Source organism: Natrix helvetica (genome assembly GCF_964273705.1).
Source record: "Natrix helvetica genome assembly, chromosome: 10".
In the NCBI taxonomy this organism is placed as follows: Eukaryota; Metazoa; Chordata; class Lepidosauria; order Squamata; family Natricidae; genus Natrix; species Natrix helvetica.
In genome coordinates, this window is record NC_138561.1 from 2,650,100 (window position 1) to 2,673,924 (window position 23,825).

The window sequence follows — 23,825 nt, forward strand, 5'->3', positions numbered from 1 at the left end:
ACCTTTAGTACAAGAACCTATCACTTCACTCGGACTTCCGGTTCCGGTGGCTGACGGCGACGGGCAAGTCCTTTGCCCGCTCCGGCTCCCCGGTGGGCTTCCCCACTCCTTGGGGGGCACAGGATGCCCCGGAGAGGCGTCCTGCCAGAGCAGCGGCTTCGCGGGGGATCCCTGCATTGGCGGCGGCTGGTGGGGGGCCCCCCGCTTCGCTCTAGGCATCGGGGAGCAGTATCGGAGGGCGCGCAGCGTCTTCGCAACAGGCTGACCGGAGAATGAAAGAACAGAAGGAAGCAGTGGCGGTGTGGTGAGGCGCTACCCCCCTTCATTCCCTTTCTTGATTTGGAGAACTTTTCAGCACTTTAAAACTTTTACTTTCGGATAACTTTGGAGGTGTGGCTGGAGGGAGGGGGATTTCCCCCCCCCTCGGACAAGCGGCTTGGAACAATTCTGCTCTCAGCCCCAGGGGAAGGAGGAGGGGGGAGAGCCAACCAATGATGCCACACCCTTGCTAAAGTGACTTTTCATTGAACTTAGCTCCATAACTTACTGATGATCTGAGGACTTTGGGAACTTTGAAAATTTTGTTATGCCTCTGAGCCTGAAGCTGGCAGGGCAAGATGGCACACTTCCGTTGTCTTCATGAACTGTGAAACCTGACTCCACCTTTAAAATTCAGGCTTCCGGTCTTTGTCTCCATGCTACCCAGAAGAATCTCTTGTGGATTGTTATTCCCTGAACTCTCTGGGGGGAAAAATTTTACTCTATTGCCAGACTGACTAGAGATATTCTCTCCTGCTTGGATCTTCTGCCTCCTGGACTCATCTGGCTGCTCTGCTTCTCCAGCTGTCCATTCCCTATACTGACTGAACTCTTTATTCTATAAACTATGTCTCCTAAAAGACCACCCCCTGGAAAACCTGGCTTTGCTACCTCTGCCCCGACATCAGCAACATCCAGTCCTACTACACAATCAAAGATTACAGACCTGATGCAACCTAAAAGTACAGAGATGGATTTGCAACAAATGCTCCAGCAACTCATACAGGGCCAAGAGGAAATTAAGAAACAATTAAAGGAAATGAAAGAAGAAATTAAAGAGAACCAAGTCCAAATCTATAAGAACTCACAGAGACTGGACCTTGTGGAGGGTGGGGTGGTGGAGGTGGGGGGGGGGGTAGAAGCGGTGCAGAAGGGAAACAAAGAACTTGATATCCAACGAATGAAAACAGAATTTGAGAGAATGTCCTTTTATCTTAGATTTCAAAATGTAATAGAAGCAGATGAGGAAAACATAAGGGACATCATGACAAACATTTTGGCTGAATATATACACAAAGAAAAACAACAGATGGAATGGGAGATAGATCTGGTTTATAGAGTGAACTCAGCCTATGCCAGAACTCACAATGTACCCAGGGAAGTACATATTAAATTTCTCAGAAAAAGCACAAGAGACGAAATTCTGGGAGTACAAAGGGGGCAGGCACTGACATACCATGATAGGGAAATAACCATCTTGAAGCAGATCCCCAAGAAAATTAGGGAAAAAAGGAAAAATTATTCGCAATTGGCGAATAAATTATACCAGAAGGGGGTGTGGTTTAGATGGTTGATGCCTGAAGGTATGTTGATATTCTGGGAGGAGACAAGAATTAGAATTAACACACCCATAGAGGCACAGGCCTTTATGGAAAAAAATAAAATACACCTAGAAAAAACAGAAGATCTTACAACGGATATGCAGGACATGGGAGGGGCCGGAGCTCTGCCAGCGGGGGGAGAAGGGGCAATACCAAGAAAGCTCAGATCACAAAAATGAATAAGAAAATCTCATTGATATAAACTGACTGAAAGGAGTAATGGAATTAACATGTGGATTATATATTACAATGTATAAACTGATTGAAAGTACCAATAGAATTAACATGCTGATTGTATATGACTATGCATTTAATGTTTTATATTCAGATGTATACTATGAGTTTGGAGGGGAGGGGTGCCTACCACACTTTGCAACTGCCAAAGTTTGTATATCTTTCCATTACCTTTTCCCCTATAAATGTTAAAAAAACCAATAAAACTTTTTTTTTTTAAAAAAAGAACCTATCACTTCACTCAAAGGGAGTCAAGGGTCTTCCTTTCCTAAGGGATCTGAACGGGGCAGGTCTGACAATTACAGAGACAACTACCAAGTCCTTGTCTCCTTATTATTAGTATTATTTTCAATTAAAATTTTAAATAAATTTTACAATTATCACTCCTACCCTCTTCCCGCCCTCCCTCCCCCCTCCCTCCCAGAGCAAAGTACAGGGTATAAACATTTAACAACCATATGCTAACGTAAGCTAACTAGTTTTAACATGTTACTATTCGTGTGCTTTAACTCCCCCTTTATTAAACTAACTTTGAATAAATTGTAGTGTCCTTTATGCTTGTACTTCTCATCTGAGTGGTCCTTCAGATACGCTGAGATTTTGGCCATCTCTGCTAAATTTACTACTTTTAACGTCCATTCTTGGATAGTAGGCAACTCTTCCTTCTTCCAATACTGCGCCACCAACAATCTTGCTGCCATCGTTAAGTTCAAGATCAGTCCTTGTCTTCTTATTCAAAGCTTGGCTCTTGGGCTAACTGCTCACAGCACAGACCCAGAGGGTGTTGATACCCTTTGCCTCTGAGCAAAGATTTAGTCTGCCCCTGAGTAAGAGAGGATATCCAAAGGGGCCTCCTTTAAGGATTGGGAAAAAACTCTGGGCTTCCAGGGGTTGGTTTCTATGCAGAGTTTTCTACCTCAGTTAACATCAGAACTTCCTTCAAGGAGCAATTGGGATTCAGGTGGGCCCCACTATTAAGAGTTAAACCAGCCTTTTCTGCTACTGGAGATTTAAAGCCCAACTGGCATACGCCAGGTCCCAGACACAAGGGCTGCAACAAAAACATTTCTGCTTTAAGCCAAGCACATTGAAATGAACTCTCCAGGGAAAATTTGGAACACGCCTAATAATGTAGAGTTAAAATTATAAGATGAGACAAAAGATGCATAAGTATGTAACCGTATTATGAGGATAGCGGGAAATTTGAATCCGTCTTGCACTGTGTCCTAAAAAGAGGTTGTTATGGGGGGAGCGGGGAGGAAATAAATGGAATTCATATAAAGGTATACCTTTAAAAGAAAAACTAGCAATGTGGAAAATAATTTTTTTTCTTTGGGAATATAATTATTAATGCCACAATATTAAATGGGGTTTGCTAGAAGGCAGAAATGCACCACGTAAAATAGAGAATGGAAGGAGATAAAGAGAGGGAAAGAGAGAGAAAGGAGACAGGAGAGAGAGAAGTGGAAGGGAGGGAAAGAGGGCAGAGGAGAGGGAGAGAGCAAGGGGAAGTAGAGAAGAGAGAGATGGCAGAGGGAAGAAAGGAGGTAGGGAGGAGGAGGAGAGAGGGAGGGGAGAAGAGTTGAAGATCAAATAGGCTACAATACGGTGTATGGAAAGCAGAAGAGCAAATAAAAATTGAAGAGGCTTAATGGCAAGAGGAATTGATATACTATTGAATATTCAAAAAATGTTTGTTAAGATGTAATGGTATACTTTGGATTATATTATGTATGTTAAAAAGTAAAAAAAACATTTGGCAGAAAGAAAGAAAGAAAGAAAGAAAGAAAGAAAGAAAGAAAGAAAGAAAGAAAGAAAGAAAGAAAGAAAGAAAGAAAGAAAGAAACTCTCCAGGAAGCCTCGTTTTCTGAAAACTAGAGAAGCCACCATTGAATCGGCCCTGTGTTTGTCCTGTCCAGGCATCGTGTATCTTACCACCAGAGTAGAAGCAAAACCACAAGGAGGGAAGAACACATGATACAGTAATCTATTAATTAGCAAAGCTGGAGACTGATTCTAGCCCTTGTTACGATAAATTACTGGCCAGGGCTGCGTCAGTAATCAGTTCGGAGAAGTCAGCCGAGCTACCTGATTAAAAAAAATGTCTGACTGCATATTAAAGACCAAGCTAATTGGGATTTCCAACGACAAAAGCCAATTTCTGATGCTTCCCGTTTTGTTCTTTCCTTCCTTCCTTTGTCCTTTTGATATCCTTGGTACCTCTTTCACAAGTCCTCGGGGATCTGAAACTAATTTCCTGACTGTCATTAGTGAGAAACTTTATCCTTCATTAAAACCTAGCACAGGGAGAGAAAAGGAGTGTGGCATTTTCACACCCTTTTTAACTTGATGAAGTGATATGCAAATAATCCGGCAAGTTACGGCTGCGAGAGTCAGGCATTCGGCAGGCGCAGGAGGCGTTGTGTCCCTCATTAAAAACCAAGCAATTATGCCAAGGCGCAAAGAGTTCTCTCTCTCTCTCACTCTCCCTGCCCAGTGCTAAAAAATCTCTGCATCCTGCAGATGTTTAATTGTCACCCAGGAGGAAAAAGAAGCTTTAATTAATGGTGGAGGACAAAGAAGAAAAGGGAACCAAACATTTACTTTCTCCTCGGGTGCTCAAGGAGCTTGTGACTCTGCATATAGTGGGCTTAGCCGTGGGATGCAAAGTCACACCACCATATGCAAATGTGGGACACACATCGACTCTACAGGCTTCCAGCCACGGGGAAGATGGGCAGATTAGGAGCAGGGGAAGGATAGTGCAAAGAAAGAGGCGTGCATGGAAGACAGGATGGACAGATGGAGCCAGATGTTCAGCCTTTATCTGGCTGGAGCTATTTTGGTGTACGTGACACCCAGCACCCTCCTCCATTAAGGCCACCAGGTAACAGGTAGAATTCGTTGTTGACAACAAGTTGATTTTCCAACTAAGGCCAGCTCTGTTGCAAAACCTTAGCCACAACTGCTTGTGGACCATGCATGTTGCAGGACAGGCAGCCAAGGGCTTAGAAGTTTAGAAATCTTTTAAAAATAACTCTGCCCTTCCTTCAAGTGTTGACACTGACCTATTTTGATGGACTTTGCTGGTGGAGCTACAATCCTAGGTTGGGTTCCTGCCAAGTGAGCCGACTTCTCCAAAGTCAGGACAACAATAGCAATAGCCCTTAGACTTATATACCACTTCGCAGTGCTTTCCAGCCCTCTCTGAGCAGTTTACAGAGTCAGCCTCTTGCCCCCAAACAATCTGGGCCCTCACTTTAACCACCTCGGAAGGATGGATGACTGAGTCAACCTTGAGCCTGGTTAGATTCGAACTCCTGGCAGTGGGTAGAGTTATGCCTGCAGTACTGCATTCTAACCACTGTGCCACTACGGTCCTTCCTTCCTTCCTTCTTTAGCACTTAGCAATAGCCTTTAGACTTATATACCGCTTCACAGTGCTTTACAGCCCTCTCTGAGCAGTTTACAGAGTCAGCCTCTTCCTCCCCAACAATCTGGCTCCTCATTTTACCGACCTCGGAAGGATGGAAGGGTGAGCCAACCTTGAACTTGGTGAGATTCGAACTGCCAAATTGCAGTCAGCCGGCAGTCAGCAGAAATAGCCTGCACTACTGCATTCTAACCACTGCGCCACCCCAATGGAGCAGAGTAGCTCTCAAATGGGCAAGGGGGCAAGTAAAGGGGTTGGGGCTTTGAACTGTCAGCCTGAATTTCCTGACCCACACACAAAGCCTTTGGCGCCCTGGGAAGATTGTGAGTTTCTCAGGGGGTGGAGGAGCCAGGAAGCAAAACCAGCCACCCGGCCAAGGTAGCTGGGTTCTCTGGGAGGGAGGGACTGTGTCACTTTTCCCATTTTTTGTTTCATGCCACCCTGAGTCACATGGGTTGAATTGGGCAGCCATGTAAATTTTTGAAATAAATAACAAATAAATGCTTGAAATGGACCCCACCACCTTCCCTCTTTAATTAATTAGGCTGACTACACAAGCCCTCACCTCTTTTTTCTAAGTCCAGTTTTCCAACAATGGGAGTTTGAAGAAATTCCCAGAATGGCTATTCCACTTGCCAAGAAAACATTCTGGAAACTGTCACCACTATAAATGTGGAATAAAGAGAGCATTACCCAGTGCAGGAACATATGTGCAAAAATACTAGCAAACAAACGTGCTTTTTCTAATCCATTTATAATAAATTAATGCATTAAAAATGGGGCCCCAAACACCTTTCTGCATTTTATAAGAGTAGAAAGACAGTTGGAAAATGGTCTAAGGAAGAAATGAGCACAGTTGAAGATGTATGAACTTCAGCTCCCAGAATTCTCCAGCGTTGCTGGCTGGGGAAACCTGGGAGTTGAAGTCCACACCTCTTCATGTTGCCAAGGTTGAGAAAGATTGTTCTAGCCAATTGAACACCAGGCTATATTTGAAAAATAAAAGATCAGAAGCCCAAAATAAAAATAAGTCTCCAATTAAAGCTTGTCTTAACTCTTTGATTTGATCTTTGCTAATTGACCTATGAAGAAAGACAATTTACTGGGAAGTTCTCCTGCAGAAGCTCATATTCTGCACAGCTCCCATGTAAGCCACAGATAATTAATCTACTAATTAAGCCAATTATTAATGCTTGCAGTTCAGGTGGAGAAGAAAATGTTCCCTGTCCATCTGACATTTCAGTCCCATATCCCTTTGCTCCGCTAAGATCTTGTTCTTCTGCTAGAAATGCCAAACATGGCTGAATTTTCACCATTAAAGATTCTGCATTCAGCAGCTTTTAAAATGAGTAAAAGTTTTGAAACTAAACTCTACAGAAAAAGCTGCCTGGTAGAGAACTAATGAGGCTGACCTACAGGGCAGAAGGATCTCTTCATTAGGAAAAAGTCCACGCTAAAGAAGAAATCCCACCAGCTGAAGGAGATGGAGAAGGTGACCTCCGCTCTGGAGAAATGGCACCCACATTCCATCTACGGGCTCACAAATTATTCTTTCAAAAACATAGCAGGGCTAAGGATCAGCTGCACAGCAGAGCAAAGAGCCTTCCTGAAAATCCACTGCTTCCTGTGAACTCTGAAGGTGGGTTTAAATTTAGGAGAGCATGGCATTGCACTCTTAAGCAGAGTCAAGGTCAACTCTGCTCTTGCAATTATATTGCAGGTGACATGGTGAACTACAACTGGCTTGATCCACCCATTTCTCTCTCTTTGGACAGCATCTAAGAAGGTTCTTTTGCAATCCTGGCCAGTTGGCATTTCCTACTTTTAAAAAGTGGTGCACAGTAGCTGCACCTTTCAGTGTAGTATTCATGAACTGGAATAGGGCTTAGTAGCAAGGTCAGCCTATGGGAGCTGAAACAGTTTGGAGCCTGGGCGTGGCTTAGCTCTGTAGCCCTGAGTCTGTGCTGAGCTCTAAACTGATCTGCTGCTCTGAACAGAAACTGAAACTATTCTCTCCTCTGCCTGTTTTTGTTTGTATTTACTACCATGCTGGGAAACCTGCTTTTGGCATTGTATATTTACTTCCTGTGTTATATTATACACAAAGAGAAGTTAATGAATCCTGCTGAATGAGTTACCTGTGTGTGCTTTCTGGATGTGATTGCTGCAACAAATGTTTGACACATCTGGATGGTAGTACCTAAATGAAGAGGAAGAGAGTGAGTGACTGACTGTCTTCGGCCACTGACTGACATATATGTGTGTTTTCCATGCAAAAAACCCCAAAACGTTGAAAACAAAACGACAGGAGGACAATTATTGTGAAAGAAACTCAACTTTAGCTGGATTTTCTCTGCCAGCCAGAAGGGGACCTGACTCGCTCCCTATCTGGCTTTCGAGGTCATGCCAGGCCATTCATACGATAAAAAAAGGAAAACCTAAGTTGTAGAGAGAGACTTTGGCTGTGGATTAACAATAACAATGAGCCTGGGGCCAGATAAAGATGCATGCTGAATGGCACCACAGCAGAGCTTAGTCTATGGTGAAAGCAATACGTACGACTCCCCTGCTCACACTTGCTGCTTTCAGGTCCCTGTGGTTCTTTGGGGATGCTGATGACCAACTGGCCGCACAGGGCAGAATCACACTGGCCCAAGCTCTTCCTTAGCCCTCTGTCTCATATAGACCAAGCCTATCTTTATCCCCAAGATCATCTCTTATGCGATCAAGCGCTGGAGTCCTCTGCTGCCAACTACCTACGCTGGCACCATTCACGTGAGCTCTTACGAATATCAGCTTCTTGGGAAGAGGTCCAGTGTGTCTTGCAAATGCCACAGAGGATTGTGGATCACCTCATTCACCTTCTCAAATGGTGCAATCCCTTGCCCCATTTATGCAGGCAGGGGTTAGGACGCATCAGAAGCTGCAATCACTATTCTGGGAGACGTTGCATGTATTGGCAAGAATGGACAACCTCTAACAGGCACTTTACACTTTTCATTACATGAAAGATATTCACTTCCTAGAGAAGTTTCTTTCCAGGTGACAAGCCCATTCCCAAAGAGGCCTGGTGGTGCAGTGGTCAGAATGCAGTATTGCAGGCTAATTTTGCCAACTGTCAGCAGTTCGATCCTCACTGGCTCAAGGTTGACCCAGCCTTCCATTCTTCCGAGGTGGGTGAAATGAGGTTCCAGATTGTTGGGGGCAAGAGGCTGACTCTGTAAATCGCTTAAGGAGGGCTGTAAAATACTATGAAGCAGTATATACAGTGGGGCAAAAAAGTATTTAGTCAGCCACCAATTGTGCAAGTTCTCCCACTTAAAAAGATGAGAGAGGCCTGTAATTGGCATCATAGGTAGACCTCAACTATGAGAGACAAAATGAGAAAACAAATCCAGACAATCACATTGGCTGATTTGGAAATAATTTATTTGCAAATTATGGTGGAAAATAAGTATTTGGTCACCTACAAACAAGCAAGATTTCTGGCTCTCACAGACTTGTACCTTCTTCTTTAAGAGGCTCCTCTGTCCTGGACTCATTACTTGTATCAATGGCACCTGTTTGAACTTGTTATCAGTATAAAAGATACCTGTCCACAACCTCAAACAGTCACACTCCAAACTCCACTATGGTGAAGACCAAAGAGCTGTCAAAAGACACCAGAAACAAAATTGTAACCTGCACCAGGCTGGGAAGACTGAATCTGCAATAGGCAAGCAGCTTGGTGTGAACAAATCAACTGTGGGAGCAATAATTAAAAAATGGAAGACATACAAGACCACTAATAATCTCCCTCGATCTGGGGCTCCATGCAAGATCTCACCCCGTGGGGTCAAAATGATCACAAGAACGGTGAGCAAAAATCCCAGGACCACACGGGGGGACCTAGTGAATGACCTGCAGAGATCTGGGACCAACGTAACAAAGGCTACCATCAGCAACACACTACGCCGCCAGGGACTCAAATCCTGCAGTGCCAGACGTGTCCCCCTGCTTAAGCCAGTATATGTCCGGGCTCGTCTGAAGTTTGCTAGAGAGCATTTGGATAATCCAGAAGAGGATTGGGAGAATGCCATATGGTCAGATGAAACCAAAATAGAACTGTTTGGTAGAAACACAACTCATTGTGTTTGGAGGAGAGAGAATGCCGAGTTGCATCCAAAGAACACCATACCTACTGTGAAGCATGGGGGTGGCAACATCATGCTTTGGGGCTGTTTCTCTGCAAAGGGACCAGGACGACTGATCCGTGTACAGGACAGAATGAATGGGGCCATGTATCGTGAGATTTTGAGTGCAAACCTCCTTCCATCAGCAAGGGCATTGAATAATAATAATAATAATAATAATAATAATAATAATAATAATAATAATAATAATAATAATAATAATAATAATAATAATAATAATAATAATAATAATAATATTTAATGCTTCTAGACCGCCCCCTCTCCCGCAAGGGACTCGTTGAAGATGAAACATGGCTGGGTTTCATCAATGATCCCAAACATACCGCCCAGGCAACGAAGGAGTGGCTTCATAAGAAGCATTTCAAGGTCCTGGAGTGGCCTAGCCAGTCTCCAGATCTCAACCCCATAGAAAACCTTTGGAAGGAGTTGAAAATCCTGTATTGCCCAGCGACAGCCCCAAAACATCACTGCTTTAGAGGAGATCTGCATGGAGGAATGTGCCAACATACCAGCAACAGTGTGTGCCAACCTTGTGAAGACTTACAGGAAACGTTTGACCTCTGTCATTGCCAACAAAGGATATATAACAAAGTATTGAGATGAACTTTTGATATTGACCAAATACTTATTTTCCACCATAATTTGCAAATAAATTTGTTCCAAATCAGCCAATGTGATTGTCTAGATTTGTTTTCTCATTTTGTCTCTCATAGTTGAGGTCTACCTATGATGCCAATTACAGGCCTCTCTGACCTTTTTAAGTGGGAGAACTTGCACAATTGGTGGCTGACTAAATACTTTTTTGCCCCACTGTAAATCTAAGTGCTTTCGCTCTTACAAAGGACTGTCCCAAAGACTTGGAATGGATTCTTGACAAACCTCAATCTGTTGGAAACTTGATCTCACTATAGAATAGCAATAACAAAGCCCTCAACATCTGCTCCTGGGCTGCAAAGTCCAGCCAGAAAATTGAGAGCAATGAAACAAACAGAATTATCATTAGAATACCAACGGAGTAAGAATTAACGATGAAAAAGCAGGATGGAAATTTTGCAAAAATAAAATCAAAAGAATCAAACAAAAGCATCGTCTTATTTGGGAATTATGAAAGTGTTGCAGCACACCTCTTTCTTCCTTAGGTAGCTTTCCAGCAGAGATATTTTGAGCTCTGAAGGTTTTTCACCATTCCTTGCTCATCCAGATATCTGAAAAATTCTTAAAAGATTCACTGGCTGAGTTCAACAGATATACTAAAGCAGACTCCGATAGGGTTGAGCAGTTAATGCAAAACATTGTAAAGCAAAGGTGTTAATTAAGCCATAACATTTTTTTTAACCTAGACATTCCTAACTCTGGAGCAAGTCATAGATGCACTGTCCAACTCCCTCCATAACTCCAAACCAATGTCATGAATACCAGAGGTGGTATTCAATCAGTTCTGAGAGGTTCTGGAGAACCGGCAGCGAAAATTTTGAGTAGTTTGGAGAACCGGCAAATAGGCTGGCCTCGCCCCCGCTACCTCCCAGCTGATCTTCTTTTGTTGCCCTGAACAGGAAAACGGAGCTGGAAAGCAGGTTAGTGGGGTGGGGAGGGAATGGGGATTTAGCAGCATCCTTCCCCTGCCACGCCCACAAAGCCACACCCTCAGAACCATTAGTAAAAAAATTGGAATCCTACCACTGATGTTGCCCATAAGATGCATTCGGGGAAAACTTGCCAGGACTGCAAATTCCAAACAGTGAAAACTATGGCTTCCCTCCTCAGATTCCTCTTGCAGCTCTTCATCAGATTTCGATTCATCCAAAGTGGTCATTATCGAAATAGTCCCAGAGGACAAGTGTAGAACAATATCAGTCCAGTTGGCTCCAATCACTTTCGGTGGCTCCCATCAAAGAATGCACAGAAAGAATGCTTAGAAATCAGCAATCTGTTTTGTTTCCAGCCAGAAATTTGGAACATGATCGTTCGGGCTGGTTTTGAAACAAATATATTCTAGTTCCAATATTTTCATGTGAGCAGAATTCAGTGGATGGGAGTCTGGTTTGCTGTACAGCATAACAACTCTAAAGGGGATTGCATTTGTTGTTCTCTATTTGTTATTCTGCTCAATTCAAGATGTGGGTTATAAATGGCCTGGAGGTGCAAATATTTGTTTTCTTCTCATAGGTCTCTAACTACTATCTGTGAATAGTGGTAGTAGAATTGCAGTGTGGAATAACCGAACTAAGGAGCTGATGGATGGTGGAAACTCACTTTGGGAATGCCAACTCCAAGGAGATGCAATTGATACTGACCTTTGCTTCATTCCGGTGCCAAATTAAAACATTTCTTTTCCTCCAAACTTTTTAATTATGAATGGGATTATAGTTGGATACATTGTTGGGTAGTTTTAATGTCTCTCACTTTTGCAGTTTTATTGTTGCTATTTGTTCTTGATGACACGGTATATACTGCCGGCAATCCCTTGCGGAGTAAGAGTAAATCACAGCAAACAGATAAATATGAATAATCAATAGTGGCCTTTGTAATCCCTACTGAAAGAAACAGAAGCTGCATAGACTCGGTTTAACCTTCTGGAGGAAAAATCTTCTGATACTGCCATTGATGTGAATTAATAAAAGAACGACTATATTATAGATTATGATCGTGTTCTCCCAATTGCAGATAAAACTGTCATAATATAGTCCTAAAATGAAAACTAATAAAAATCAATACTTGGATTGTGCATATTGTATAACTCCTCCCAGCCCCCAATATTCTCTCCGTTGTGCTTCAAATACAACCACAAGCATCACAAGGAAACAATTTGATCTGCTTGCAAAGCTGCCCAAATTGATTCAGGTCTTTGGGACGGAGGAGAAAGTGCGCCCTTCATTTCCAGGGTCTTCCTATTCAAGGAAGAGGAACCAAATATTAGGATGTTTTCGCTTTTCTTGCCCTTCACTGATCTTGAGAAAATAAGTGGCCTCTCAACAATGTTCGTGTTCAATGCTCATCCCATTAGAGCAGCAACTGTCAAGCTCAACCATTTTTATCACATCTGGACTTCAACTCCCAGAATTCCCAAGCCAGTCACACACCTTAAAGTTCTCCAGGTTGGAATCATGTGACCATGGGGATGTGGCAACAGTCATGAGTATGAAAAACAAACCTACGTCATTCTTTCTGTGTTGTTGTTAACTTTGAACGGTCACTAAGAGAACTGTTGTAAGTCAAGGACTACCTGAAACAAATATCCCAAAAGAGGGATGGCTAACCTTTTCTGGATGAGTGGCAAAAGTGTGTGAGAATGGGCACATGTGCGGCCAAGCCCCCCAAATGCAATGTGTGCACAGCCCCATGCATGTGCGCCCCCCGCATGCGCCCGCCCCGTGCATGCGTGCCTGCCTCCCATGCATGCGCATGCCCTCTGCATGCTCCTGTGCATGCACCGCAGAGACCCAACGACCAGCTGGCCGGTGGGAGGCACACACACATGCACAGTGGAGCTGAACTAGGACGATGGCTCACCTCCCCACACACATGTGGCACGCCTGCTCACCATCACAGCCCCAAAATATCTTCCAAGAGCCTTAAAGCTGAGGACTCTGCCCTTCACCCTCTGCCCTTCACCCTTACAGCTAAAACTGAGGGTCCTTATGAAACTCAGTGTCAGGCACGCCTCCTTCAGCAACCAAGAACGAAACCTCTCAACTCTGTTGTTTGTGGAATTAAAAGTACTTTTACTGGTTATGAAAAGATAGCAGCGAAAGTAAAGCAAGATCTGAGCCAGGAAGGCGTGAACAAGTACATATCAAATGATAACCCAGCCCCCTCCCTCCAACGACCCCACCCAGTGTCCAATCTGCAACTCCCTTAGGTGTCATGTGGGTTGCATCTCCAAGAAGCATCATCAGGTTGGTATGCAGGACGGTTGGCCTTGACCAAATCCAAACACCGGCCACCAGAATGAGCAGAAGATGGTGAGAACAAAACTCCCCTTTTAACTATCACTCTCTGTTCTGTCCCATGATTCCAATGAATATGCAGACACCGGCTTGGCTGTTTGCCACAACTAATTACATAGATAAAGCAACCCCTTGGCTGGGAGCCTAGAAAGCTATCTTCAAGAACCAAACTTACGGAATGCTTTCTCAAGGGCTAGTAAAATGGACTGTTGTTTCCTGCAAAGATTCCCCTCCCGTCGCTCCACCTATAAACTCTTTGGGAGGGGCCACAACAGTAGCCAGATGTCCCTATTTCCTTCTATGATGTCTTCTCCACAGCTGCTCCCTTCTCCTCTCAGGTCTACGCACACGCACATCAGGGACAACCTCCCTCTGTTCCTCCTCACTGCTCCCTGTCTCAGATGCCACCTGGTGGCCAATAGGCCTCTCTAGTCCCTGCTCTGAATCCAAACTCCCTCCAGAGTCTTCCTCATAATAATAATAATAATAAATTTGGATTTATTAGCCGCTCCCTTTCCAAGTAGGACTCGGGGCGGCGTACAATGGAGCATATAACATAAAAAATATATAACAACACCCAACGTACATACATACACAACACACATACATACACGGAGGAGGAAACAAATTACATCTATAGACAGTTAAAAATCTGCTTTAAAATACCCCAATTGTAAAAACCCAATAAAATTAATATTTAAGAACAATTTAAAAAACAGTTTGGAGGAATGGGAAAATTACGATTGCGATTGAGCCAGGCCGGATAATTGAAAGAGGTGGGTCTTCAGCTGTACACGGAAGGAGCGGAGATCGGAAGTAATCCTGATGTCACGGGGGAGGTCATTCCATAGGGCTGGGCCCATCACAGAGAAGGCTCTGCTCCTGGGTGTCGCCCCCCGGCACTGTTTGGCGGACGGCACCAGGAGAAGTCCCTCTCTGTGTGAGCGAATTGGTCGTAGGGATGTGTGGGGCAGGATGCGATCCTGCATATAACTAGGCCCTGTGCCATGGAGCGCTTTAAAGATCATAATCAAAACCTTGAAACGCACTCGGTAGACCACAGGCAGCCAGTGCAGCTCGCGCAGGAGAGGTGTTACAGGGGAGTATCTAGTCCTCCCCATAATCACCCGCGCGGCCGCGTTCTGGACCAACTGTAGTCTCCGAGTGCATCTCAAGGGAAGCCCCATGTAGAGAGCATTGCAGTAATCCAGGCGAGACGTCACTAGCGCATGAGTGACTGTGCGTAGGGCATCCCGGTCCAATAAGGGGCGCAATTGGCGCATCAGGCGGACCTGATGGAACGCCCCCCTTGCCACGGCTGTTACATGGTTATCCATGGACAGCCGGGTATCCAGGAGGACGCCCAAATTGCGCACCTGTTCCATGGGGGCTAGTTGAACGCCCCCGATGGCCAGAGATGGAAGCACCTGGTTGAACCGGGAGGCCGGAAGCCACAGCCACTCCGTCTTGGAAGGGTTGAGTTTTAGTCGGTTGCCATCCATCCAGACCCGTACGGCCTCCAGACACCGGGACATCATTTCGACGGCCTCATTGGGGTGGTTCGGAGTGGAAATGTATAGCTGAGTATCATCAGCATACAGATGATATCCCACTCCGAAACCACGGATGATCTCGCCCAGCGGTTTCATATATGTGTTGAACAGGAGAGGCGAGAGCACCGATCCCTGTGGCACTCCACATGTGAGTGGCCTCCGGGTCGAACTCTGCTCCCCTGTCAACACACGTTGCGTCCGACCAGAGAGGTAGGAGCCAAACCACCGTAAAACGGTGCCTCTGACTCCCAGCCCCTCTAGCCGGTGCAACAGGATACCATGGTCGATGGTATCTAACGCCGCCGAGAGATCTAATAGGACCAGGATAGAGGAACAACCCCTATCTCTGGCCCTCCAGAGATCATCGACCAATGCGACCAAGGCCGTCTCCGTGCTGTGCCCGGGTCGGAAGCCGGACTGGCGCGGGTCTAGATAATCATTTTCCTCCAGGTGACGTGGGAACTGCTGTGCTACCACACTCTCTACAACCTTCGCTAAAAAAGGAAGGTTGGAGACTGGACGATAATTGACTAGGTCCGTTGGGTCCAGGGAAGGCTTCTTGAGCAGGGGCCTCACCACCGCCTCTTTCAAGGCGGCCGGTAGAGACCCCTCACCCAACGAGGCGTTCACCAGGCCCAGGAGCCAGTCGCGCGTAACCTCCCAGGATGCCAGTACAAGCCAGGAGGGACACGGGTCCAATAAACATGTGGTGGGTCGCAGACGTCCACGCAACCTGTCCAAATCTTCGATGGCAACCGAGTCAAACTCCTCCCAAAGCGGTCCCTCAAGACTCGCAACGGGCGTCTCTACTGAACCACTGAAAGGGGTCCATCCCATCCGGATTTGAGCGACTTTGTCCTGTAGATAATTCCCAAACTCCTCTGCTCTGCCCTGTAGAGGGGCTTCCCGTGGTCTCTCAAACAAGAGGGAACGGGTCACCCGAAACAGGGCGGCAGGGCGGTTATCTGCAGACGCAATAAGAGCGGCGCAATGTTGACGTTTGGCCGCTCTTAATGCCACAAGGTACGTCTTCAAATAGGCTCGTGCCTGTGCTCGGTCAAATTCGGAGCGGGAGGATCTCCAACGACTCTCTAGGCGTCTCTTGTGGCGTTTCATCACCCTTAGCTCCTCGGTGAACCAAGGTGCCAGGGTGGTTCTTCGCCGCAGGAGAGGCCGCAAAGGCGCCACCCGGTCTAGGGCCCCGGTAGCCGCACTATTCCATGCGACTACCAGGTCCTCTACTCGGGGGCGGGTCAGGTCCACAGGAGGTGGCCCAAGTTCCGTCTGGAACCTATCCGGTTCCATCAGGCGCTTGGGGCGGAACCATCTAATACCTTCCAGTTCCGCCTCCTCGCGGCGGGGGGTAGCACCAGGGAAGTCCAGCCGGAGAAGTGAGTGATCCGACCATGACAGGGGAATAGTGTCTAGATCCCCTATTCCCAGATCACTAGTCCACTGGCCAGAGACAAAAACAAGGTCCAGGGTGTGGCCTCCCTCGTGAGTAGGTCCAGGGTGTGGCCTCCCTCATCCTCCAGAGCAGTCCCATAATGGTCTGAGCTGTCAGAGTCCACCAACAGCTCAGCCGGCTGCTGCTGGGCCACAACACTCCTTTACCAATTATCCCAGCCCAAATACCATGTCCCCCATCCCCGTTTCTATGGCAGCCAAAAGCAAATAGCGAAGCAGAGGCTGACACTCAGAGCTGAACAAGCTTTCTTGGATGAGAAGTGAAACATCTTCCAAGAAAAACAGAAAGCCTCTTGAAAAAAAGCATCTTTGGGACAACCGCAGACCTCCTGCTTATGTCACGCTTTGCTTATAATCCCTCTTTTACAACACGGAACTGCAGGGACAATCACAATTCCTTGCTCACGTCCTTCTCTCAAGTCTGAATTTTAGAAACAAATACATGTCGCTCGTGACTTGCAAGCACAATTAAACCCAAACTTTCTGCTCCTAAGTAAGGTCCTTGTTAAGTGAGTCAAGCCCCATTTTACGACACTTTTGCCACAACTATCAAGTAAATCATTGAAGTTGTAAAGTCATTAAGCGACTCTGGTTTCCTCTCTTGATTTTGCTTGTCATTAGGAAGATTGCAAGTGGCGATCACATGACTTCAGGGGCGTACAACCATCATAAATACCTGCCAATTGCCAAGCGCCCAACTTTTGTTCATGTGATCATGGCATGGATGCTGCAACCGTCCTAAGTGTGAAAACTGGTCACTTTTTTCAGCGTCATTATAATGTCAAACATCAGTAAACAAATGGTGGTAAGTTGAGGATTACCTGGGCCAATGCCGTAAAGACTGAAAGCTACTTTTATTAGAAAAGCTGCTATTGCCTCAGAAAGTCTGAACGTGCCTTTACCTTCATGTGGATTGGGGAGGGGCTGTTCTGAGATGCTGCTTGGAATGGGCTCAAGCCATCATTGTCTGATTATTGGTAATGGATCCTCCTCCTGTGCTTCAAGGCCATTCTCTCTTCTTCTTTTTTAAAGTTTTATTTTTCTTTCACATATATACATTCCCAAATATACATTCTCATATGTAATATTAATATTTATATGTTATCCTTTAACATTTACCGCGATTCATTAAAAACATTCAAAATGTAATCGTACATCCATCTTATTTTACAACTTCTTCTTCCGTCCTCCCAACCTCCCTTCTCTACCTTCTTCTTTCCTCCTCTCCTTCCTCTTTTCTTCTTCCCCTCCCTCTCCCCCACTCCTCCTCTCTTCTTCTCCTTCCTACCCTCTCTCCTACTCTTACTACCCCTCCCTTACCTTCCTCTCCTTTTTCCTTTCTTTCTTTCCCTCTCCTTTCGCCCACCTCCCTTTGTTGTATATAATTATTTTCTCCATGCCTTCAACAACTTTGGAAAACTGTTTCTCTGATATCCCCAGACTTTTGCAACCTGGAAGAAGGGAGGTCCCTGCATCAAGGTGCTTTCCTATCCTCTTATCTCCTCTTGTCCTTGTAGTTAAATCTCTCCTTCCAGGTGACCCTTCTGTCCTCCACGCAGACCCCTCCCAGACAGACTTTCCTGCTGTCCCCCCATCTCCTCTTGGCTCTTTCTCCTGAGGAGGACCAGAATTCATTTGGCGCTTTCCAACTATCTCCCAAGAGGCTGAACTGAGGGCTAGCTAGAGATTTTTTACTAAATTGGGAGGTGTGAGGCGTGTGTCAAAAAGCTCTTGAATAAATCCCCAATGTTCTAAAGCAGATCAAAAGCTTCAGTATCTGAAATGACAAGGGGCAGGATTAAGTTTGGTACTTTTTTCAGGTGCGGGGGATTAGGGAAACTAATAACAGCCCCCTTTGAATGAAAAGCCCATTTATGCAATTGTATTTATATTGCGCGCTCCGCATCTAGAAGGATCAACTCCAAAGTCTTGTGAATTGTAATTAGACAGGAAGAAAGAGGTTAATTTGGTTTGTGGTCTCTGTGTGTGCCCTTGTGTGTTTGTGTTAAAGCCAAGAAGAGATGTGAAAATCAGACACTCACACCGCCTGTTATCTTCTGGATGCCCTATTTTAAACCCGAAACGAGGGAACTAAAATGCAGGTATTGATGGGAAGATGAGTCTTTTGCTGTGGACCGAAAGAATACCTAGCACGTCAGCCAAGTGCAGAGGTAAAACAGAATATGCATTATCCGTAGGTTTTATCCATAAGCAAAAAAGAGCCCAAGGCTGGGGGATTCACAATAGCAAAATAAGTACAGAAAGAAAATACCATCTTTGGTCCTATAGCTACAACCTGGATGTCAACTTGTAAAGCGTTTCCATGACTATTATCAAGTTGACATAGAAAAGGGAGGAGAATTCCATGCATACCTTCGACCAGAGTCAGATCTCATATTTTTACAGCCGGTGTGTGGGGTGCAAAATTCACAGCCTGCAGCAGCACCTCATTGGTGGATATGATTTGTGACACAGACTGAGGGGAGGGGAGACACAGGGGTAAAGTGCAGAAACCATTAACCAGAAATCATTTTCTGCAGAAGAACATGCCAAAATGTTGATCCTAATAAATGACTGGATTTCTTTTGAACTTTTGTCTCGAGGCTCATAAATTAATTAGGTCATCTTTTGGAAACTTCACACTGGACTCCTTGCCTCCTGCAATGCTTTTAAAAAATGAACTTGGTGTGAGTAATTCTGATCCACCAGAATCTCACTTCCCATCAAGTCTGACCCAACATTAGAGAGAGAGAAGAAATGACAAATCACTTCAACACAATTATGAATGGTTGCTCTATGACATGTCACTAACAAACACAACGTTGTTGTCTTCTTCCTCTCTTTCATCTCCCCCATTTATTCTCACTAGCTAAAGGACACAGCCAGACCTCCAGCTGAATACTCAGAGCGTGCCACAAAATTAGCTTGCCCTCTTACCCACCCAGCAAGTCAATCAGTGCCAATTCTTCCCTGTCTCCTTTCACAGAAGTGCCCAGGCCACCCAAGAAAGTTGGAGTCTCCAACATGGAACCCCTGAAATAACAAGAAGGCCTTCAGACTTAGAAAATAACTCGCAGTCCGGGTACTTTCTGGGAAAGGGGTGTTTTAATGACAGACCCTGCACACCCCACACAATGCCTCCCACAGTGTGTCCCCATAAGAAGGATGTTGGAGGCATTGTGTGAGGTGTGCATGGCCTGTCATAACACACACACACACACAGCACAAGATTGGAGACCCTGGCTATAAGATTTTAAAAGACATGAACAAAGTCAAAGGGAAAATATTTGCACGTTACGGGAGGCGAGATGGCTGATCAGAGGTGCTGAGTCCCTACAACTTATTTTCCAAAGCAACAGAAGGCAAGACAAGAAACAGTTTCTTCTAATCAAGAAGAGAAGCAACCTGGAACTAGGGAGAAACTTCCTAACAGGGAGGACAATTAACCAGTGAAACTGCTTCCCTTCGGAAATTGTGGGTGCTCCATTACTGGAGGAGTTTAAGAAGAGAATGGACAGCCACCTGTGTGAAATGATATAGAATCTCCTGTTTGAGCAGCGGGTTGGAATAGAAGACCTCCAAGGTCCCTTCCAACTATTCCATTCCATGCCGTTCTACAAGGTATGATCAGGGAGCAGCTGCTGGCAGCTCCCCTGGGCCACTTCTCTCCTAGGAGCTTTTGGTGCCTTCGGGCTCCTCTTGAGCAGCCAAGACTTGACACCTGCAAATGTTCCTTCCCTGGGATACAAGGGCATAAATCAGCGGCAATTCCGGGCCGCCAGTCTCCTATTGATTTCTGTTGTGAACCGAATCAGATGGGTTCAGATGCGAGCATGATCCAATATTCCCCTTAGCTTGATTTATAGATTTCCTGGTGAATTACCTGGCCGCAAATGAGTCGCCATAGACCTCCTGTGCCTGTCGGATGATAGGAAAAATATTCTTGCCGACCTTTAAACTTTGGGGGAGGGGGAGGGGGGAGGGAGCTCCTGTGGAGCCTGCTCAGCTGCCAATTTACACTGTGTGATAACGGCCAAGGAGCCCTCATTCCTACCGCACATTTAATGATTTCAATTGGGGGAAAAACACGCAGGGAAAGAAAGGAGTGCAGAATCGTCTGGAGGAACAATTTGAGAAGTTATCCCTTAATTTATGCCCAGCCACCAAAAGTGGAAAATTTGAGCATGCCTTCAAACTGGGCGGGGGAGGAAGGAACAGCCTTCCAAAGCAGCAGTGCAGCCAGAGGAGGACGGAAATGGCACCAGCAAAACTCAAGAGATGAGAAGAGTCGAAAGCAAAGGCTAGCTCAGTTTCCTCTTGGGCAGGGGTGTCCAAACTTGGCAACTTTAAGACTTGTGGACTTCAACTCCCAGAATTCCCCAGCTGGGGAATTCTGGGAGTTGAAGTCCACAAGTCTTAAAGTTGCCAAGTTTGGATACCCCTGCTCTTGGGCAAAGGCCATGGCATTACAGCTTACCCCACCGAGGAGGAATCTAACCATATTACTTGGGGCTGTGGTAGCAAACCTATGGCACGTCTGCCACAGGTGGCACGCAGAGCCCTCTCTGTGGCCCCAGTTCACCCCCACAGTGCATGTGTGCACACACCCCTGCAGCCAGCTGGAGTTTGGGTCTCTGCTGTGCATGCACAGTGCACTTGTGGCTGGGTGCATGTGCAGGGAGTGGGGGGCACATGCAAGGGGACCATATGTGCATGCAGGGGGCAGGGGGCATGCAGGGGGGTTGCACATGCATGCACGGGGGGGATGGGGCACAGACGTGGGTTTTGGCCCATAGCCATCGCTGACTTTGGGTGGGTGGAAAAAAAATCTCAAATTCATTTCAGGTCTTTGGCCTGAGGAGATGGGCGTCCTCTCCTCCCCTTTGCTGGTCATGTTCAAATAAATGCTTTCTGGAAGCTTCCATCTGCATTCCTCCCTGAGCAGGGATGGGTCATCCCTTTCTCCATGGAAGGGCCCAGATGCCCCTCCCCAGCTAATGAGAGAGAAAGCCAGGCTCATCCGTTCAATAAGATTGCATCAGAGAGAGGCAATTTCGGTAGATTTTTAAGACGTGGAACTCAAACCGGGATGCCTCCCAGATGCCATTGTTTGCGGGTCGCTGTTCAAAATCGCGCCCCTTTCCACTCCCCAGTATAAACATCTCAAATTGTGCTTCTGAAATTCAGTAGCAAAACAGCTGATTTCTACAGCTTGATTTTGGCTCTGGGGGAGCTTTAGAATGATTAAGGATGGAACAAGAGTGATTTGTTTTCTATTCATGTTTTAAGACAAAAAAAAAAAGTTGCATCCAAAATTTGTAGATTTGCAAGCAAGGCCCCCTTCTCTGCTACTCCCGGATATTCAATTTGCCCGAACTTTATTGGGATTTAGGAAAGCAATAAAGGTTTTACTGTTTCAGAAAGCTTTGGGAGGGAGATGAGTTGAGAGAGATTCCTCCTGCGTCGGAGTACATGACTGCATGGATTTTTATAGTTCTTTGGCATGGGAAAATTCCATTATTGTGGTGTTAAAATTATGCAGGAAGCATTTGTTATCTGCTCTTCCTCTTTACAAATGGTAGGACTGTGAGCTGCTCTGAATCTGTCAACAACTGGAGTGGCATAAAAGCTAGTCCAATAAATAATTTCCCCCACAAGAGTTTTATAGTAAAGTCTGCAATTTGTTCTGAAGCATCCAAAATGGACTTACCGTATCTACCCAAATAAGCTGCCTTGCTCTAACCACTACACCAGTGGTGGGTTCTTATCAGTTTGGACTGGTTCAGCCGAACCAGTAGTGGTTTGGCAACCTGGGTTGCTGGAACCAGTAGCAATCCAGGCCTGCCATGCCCCAAATTGGTTTCTCGGTCAGCGTCATTGGTGGCGCCATCTTGTTTTTCAGTTCTGCGCATGTGCAAAACAATTTTAATTGCATTGAAGCTTTCACACGAGCAAACTGACAGTACTGCCGGCCAGAACCCATCCCTGGACTATACCACAGTGATGCTCCCCACAAAAGACCCACGCACGTGATCTCTAAGCGCCATCCACCCTGCAGAAAAAAGATATTAGAATAACGATCTTGAAAAGATTTTGTGTTCAGGGTTTTGTTCCCCTAAAATGGCTGGAATTGTGTGCTGTGGAAAACTGGAATCAGTGCAGAAGGGGCTCCTTAATCAATAATCAATCCAGTGTTAACAGGAGCATTAAAGTGGGATCATAAAGTCGATCCAATTTGCTTGCCAAGGTTGGATTCCTTTCCCTTTCTTTTTTTTTCTTTTCACCACCTACAATTTATAGTGTCAGCCTCCATGAATCAACCACAAATGTTTTCGCTTTTCCATTTGCTGGAAACAGAAGCTAAGAATCCTGGCAGAGGCTTGCTTTGAAATGAGATGAGTGTCTGTTTGCTTAGCATAATTACTGTTACAGGATGGCTAGAAGCCCGGCGTGCTGCATATGGGTCTCTCAGAAGAGGGTAAAGAAGGGTGGCCTTCTCTCTTTGCAGCACACGAGCCTCCAAGGTTACTGGCTGCAAGGGACGCAACCAATGAGCAAGCAACTTAGGGGATTGGTACCGCAGTGGGTAAGAGGGACGCAGTGGCTCAGTGGCTAAGACGCTGAGCTCGTCGATCAGAAAGGTCGGCAGTTTGGCAGTTCGAATCCCTAGCGCCACGTAACGGAGTGAGCTCCCGTGACTTGTCCTAGCTTCTGCCAGCCTAGCAGTTCAAAAGCACGTAAAAAAATGCAAGCTTAATCTCTCCTGCAAATGCAGCTAATTGTTTAACTAGCCAAGTTAAGCCTGCTCTGGAAAGCAAGGTAATCAGTAACACACTGATGAGTTAAGTGAGGTTTTCTAGGAAGACGATCCACCCAGCAGAAAAGGAGCATCTCAAGCAGAGGTGGTTTCCTACCAGTTTGGTCTGGTTCGGCCCAGTTTGGCTGAACCAGTAGTGGTATGCCAGCCTGGGTTGCAGAACCGGCAGCAACCCAGGCTGGCCACACCCCAGAACCAGTTCCCTGGTCACCGCCATCGCCATCCTTGTTTTTTAGTTCTGCGCAAGCTCAAAACAATTTCCATTGGACTGTGCATGCGTGTAGTACGCATCCAGTGCACACGCAAAGCACGAAGCTACAAGCAAACCAGCATTAACGCCAGCTGAAACCCACACCTGATCTCAAGGTAGATAGAAATCATGGCCCAAGAACATCTCCATAAAATATGGGCTTTGCACCAGCGAGGAAAACCAAAGGCACATTCTTCTCCTTGCCCAGGGGCCATCTGCCTTCTTCCTACAATGGTAAATGGCTTAAGGAACTTGGATTCCAGAATCTATTTGGGTGCCAACCCGTCGCCT

General features: G+C 45.8%; 1 protein-coding gene across 6 annotated transcripts in view; it reads right to left on the reverse strand.

The window, feature by feature from the left end:
* CHST8 (carbohydrate sulfotransferase 8) overlaps window positions 1-23,825 on the reverse strand; it is a 308,323-nt gene that overhangs the window by 253,635 nt on the left and 30,863 nt on the right. The window contains exon 1 of one of the 6 annotated variants that reach the window (XM_081963651.1): window positions 5,873-5,890. The exons of the other annotated variants lie outside the window; for them this stretch is intronic. The gene's annotated coding sequence lies outside the window, so the exon portion shown is untranslated. Of the gene's footprint in view, window positions 1-5,872; window positions 5,891-23,825 lie in introns of those variants that run through there. 6 annotated transcript variants of the gene reach the window in all.